Genomic DNA, 3,880 nt, shown 5'->3' with positions numbered 1-3,880 from the left:
TCCCACAGGAGGGAGGAGCACTGTGTACTCACAAGGGTGTCCCATTCCTGCAACTGGGCCTGAGAAGCGGGGCTGACAAACCCAGTCCACACTGAGAGGAGTGCACCCAAGTGGGCACCGGATTGGGTCCAGGTGAATGGGCAGCTGCTGCCATGAACTTCAGAGGACTGCTCTCAGGAAAGGGCCTTCTATGTGCAAATGAATGCTGAGATCTAAATATTTAAATAGGTTTTAAAATAGAATTCAAGCAATTCAATCAATAGGGGGGTGGACAGGGGGAGCCACTATGGAGGCCTCAAAAGAGGGTGTTCCCAGAGGTGACCCTTGATTGACAGGCTCTTGTGTAATGCAATTCCTGATTGTCTTGAAGAATCTGAAATTTCCAGTGTGGATCCGATCAAGGCAGGACACTAATCCATAAGCTCATGACATGAACTGAACCTCCCCCCCCAAAAAAAAAAGCAGATCAGAGGCAGGTAGGCCTCAGCCAACCAAAACACCTTCTTCCCTTCCTCCGGTCTGTTCTCTGGGAGAGAAAATAGATCCTTGACCCTAGTGATATTTTTTTGCCCAGCTCCTCTTCACACATTTGCTTAAGTGTAAAGATTGAGGGGAAGGGGAATCCAGGTGTCCTGGCTTCCCTTTCCTTCAATCAAACCAGGTGCCACTCTTCCAATATCCTTCTTCCCAAATCCCCGAAGGACCCTGATCTTCCTCCCAAAGGAATCAAGATTAAGAATACCAGACAGAGTTCCAACCTGGGCTTTGTCCAGCTCCCACAACTGCACTGGTCAATCCCTAAGACTAGGGCTAGGTCATACCCCAACTTTGCACAAAATTATGCAAATTAGAAAAAGGTATTTTTCCACCAGTGTAGCTCTAAACCAAGACACACAATTTAGTGATCCCAGAAAAGCTGACTTTAGACCCTCTTAGCCCCTCTGCTGGGTGCCCTTGTGCATTGAACATCCTATACAACCGTACATAGCCACCCTGTATAGTCTCTCCCTTGCAAGCCTAGTGTAAGAATTAATTGTGATACTGTTTTAAAATGCTTAACACAATTATGTGGTAAATAATAATAATAACTCAGTATGTTATGCTTTAATCTTAATTTATTTACACAATCTTCAACAGAATAATACAGGCAAATCCCAAAGCAGGGCTGCTCTTGGGGACCCCAATATGACTTTGAGCTAGTGAGGGCAGAGAATTAAATGAATACTGAAGGGTCAGAAGTATCCTCTTTTCAATGTTCTCATTTCTTCCTAGAAAGATTCACTATTTAACACCTCAGCACTTGCTAAATGAGACATACATGCTCTTGAACCCCTAGAAGTCTTTCCCAAGCAAGCCTGGGCAAACTGTATGAATAGTGCTTGGTTTTTAGCTCTTTATCTTCTACAATTTCCTTTTCTGGTGACTAACAGCTCCTTTTATTATTTTAATTTTTTTACAGTCATACCAATAGTGGTATCAACTCTTCAACCAAAAAATACATATATGAGTTTTTAAAATGACCTGATTTAAGGAAAAATGTTAAGTCAATAAAGAGTAGAGGTGGTAGCAAAAATTTGAAGTTGGGGAAACTTGACCTCAGGCAATTCCAGGCAAGGGCAGACCTTTACGTCTTGAACTCTGACTCCCCTGACAGGGAGCAGGAAGGAACACCGGGTTAGAGCAAAGGCTCTGCGCGACAGTGTCTAGAACCAGGCTCTTGGCTTCTGATGTCTCAGCAACTCACGTCGGTTCCCTTGGTCTCAGCTCAGTTTGCGCCTTGGCTCTGATAAACCTTCACTTTGGGAGGTGCACCTGGGTCAAGGGTCCCGAGTTCGGCCAACCTCGGGGGAAGGACCTCTGCTCTTGGAGACCGAGTCTGGCTCTATTGGGGAGAAGCCCAGAATGGAACCGGCTCCCGACCCCAGAAGGGTCCTGGGAGCACCATCCCTGGTCAGGCCACGCCAATGCGCCCTCTAAGATAGAAGAGGAATGAGCGGAGCACCTACAGGTTGAGGCTGTGTTTGATCCCACGACGTGTCACCCGGAATTGCAAACAATTTATTGCCAATAGACGACGTTGTCAGGCGCTAATTTCCCGGTGCCGCTCCATCACAGGCCTCTAAACGCCAGGGGAGGGGCTCAGAGGCCGCTGGGCGGAGAGCGCGCGGAGCCACAGCGAGCCAGGCGGGGGGTTCCCATAACGAGGCTTTAATGAGGGGAGCAGGGCCCGCCTTTGTGGCCAAGCCGGCGAAGGCCGGGCCCCCGCGCTGGGCGAGATCACTTCCTCCCCAGGGCCCCGAGCGCCAGGGACAGCTGCCGCCGCCAGGGCCGGTACCCACGGCGGGGCTCTTTGGGGTCCGCACCACCCTCGCCCACTCCAAACTGCGGCAGGAAAAGCAGCGCCATGCAACAATGCCAACGTGCTCATTACCATACCCTCAATATGCGGGAAGAAAATGCGCGATTCTCACTGAGCCCCGTCACCCGGCTCTGGCCTCGGCATCCAATAAGGCGACATATTCATCTCCCGAGATGATGAGGAGGGGGCGCCCGGGAGGCAGCCGCTGAGAGGAGGAGAAAGGAGGGGACAGATCCTGGAGAGAGAGAGAGAGAGAGAAAGGGACAGACACCGAGAGGAGAACCCGACAGGGACCGAGAAATTGAGGAAGGAACTAGGGGAGGGTTAGGATGAAAGAAGGAAAAAGAAAGATGGACAAACGCAGGTGGAGGGGGGAGGACACCATCACCAGGAGAGGGAAACAGGGACAAAAGAGGAGAGAGACGGAGCCGATGGAGAAAAGCCAACTAAGTGGCCCCGAGAAAAAGTATAAAACCAAATTAGGGAGCCGAAGAAAGACCAAAAGAATGACCTAGAAATCAAATATACAGACAGTGCGAGGGACGGAGGAAAACAAAGGAAGGGAGAGAAGCGAAACTGCAGGTGGGAAAAAAGTCGATTCTGGAGAGGGAAAGAAAAATAAAATTATTCACGCTGAGGTCCAGGTTTTCGATCTAGGCCATCGGCCATCGTGTGGGGCGCTGCATATCGCGGGCCTCGCCGAGACCCTGGGGAGTGGGCCGGGTCCGGTGGCTCCCGGGCGGAGCAGAGCCGCAGGAGACCCGGTGGCCGGCCTCCTTCCTCTCCCTGGGCGGCCTGGCCGCTGGGGAGAGCGTAGGCCTGGCCCGGGGCCCACCCGGCGCTTCGCGACCCGCTGCTGCTGCGGCCATTCCGGTGGGCGGCCACTCCCGTGCAAGAGAGCGAAGTTGGCAAAGTTTCCCCCAAAGTTTCCCGGTCACTTCTCCAGGCACCGGGAAGGCCTCCGAGGCCCTGGCGGCTGGTAGGGAGCGGCAGCATTTTCCGGGGTGGCTCTGGAGGCCCCTGACCCGCGCCTCCTGGGATGCTCCGAGTCCGGATTCCTGGCCAAATACGAATTCCTCCCGGTGCGATGCCAGGCCACGCACTGGGTCCGTGTGGCTGCTAATAGCGGAGAGAGAGAATGCGAAAGAGAGAGAGGGAGAGAGAGAGAGAGAGAGGGAAGGAAGGAAAAAAATATTCTCAGCTCAATTTAAGTCTCATGGAAAGGGCTTACAACTGTAATTAAATCATTAAATTCTTGTCTACGCTTCACAGAGCGGAGAGAAATTAACTTCCCACCAACCTCATTTTCTATTTGAACATGAAATAATGATTTTCTGCCCGTCTAATTACAAAGCCAACATCTGATCAAGCCAGCATCCAGAGGGGATTATCGCATGCACGAGTATTAGACCTCATTACCAGCTTGAGTGCAAAATTATTACATCTTGTAATTGGATGGTGAGATTTATATACAGATCGGCCCGGTTTCTGTAAGATTGTAATTACAAGCTTCGTTGGTTA

The 3,880-nt window shown here is 51.1% G+C and overlaps 1 long non-coding RNA gene across 1 annotated transcript; it reads right to left on the bottom strand.

Annotated features, from left to right (window-relative positions):
• Positions 1-1,197: 1,197 nt before the first annotated feature.
• On the bottom strand, positions 1,198-3,094 carry LOC143384039 (uncharacterized). Its single transcript, XR_013089243.2, has 3 exons — positions 2,437-3,094; positions 2,007-2,119; positions 1,198-1,882 (listed from the first exon to the last, which is right to left on the bottom strand). It is a non-coding gene; the product is annotated as an uncharacterized LOC143384039 (long non-coding RNA).
• Between the last annotated feature and the right edge of the window lie 786 nt (positions 3,095-3,880).

Source organism: Callospermophilus lateralis, chromosome 18, assembly GCF_048772815.1.
Source record: "Callospermophilus lateralis isolate mCalLat2 chromosome 18, mCalLat2.hap1, whole genome shotgun sequence".
NCBI classification, from domain to species: Eukaryota; Metazoa; Chordata; class Mammalia; order Rodentia; family Sciuridae; genus Callospermophilus; species Callospermophilus lateralis.
Note: the sequence above shows the minus strand (reverse complement) of the source record. Positions and strands in the feature narration are given on the sequence as shown.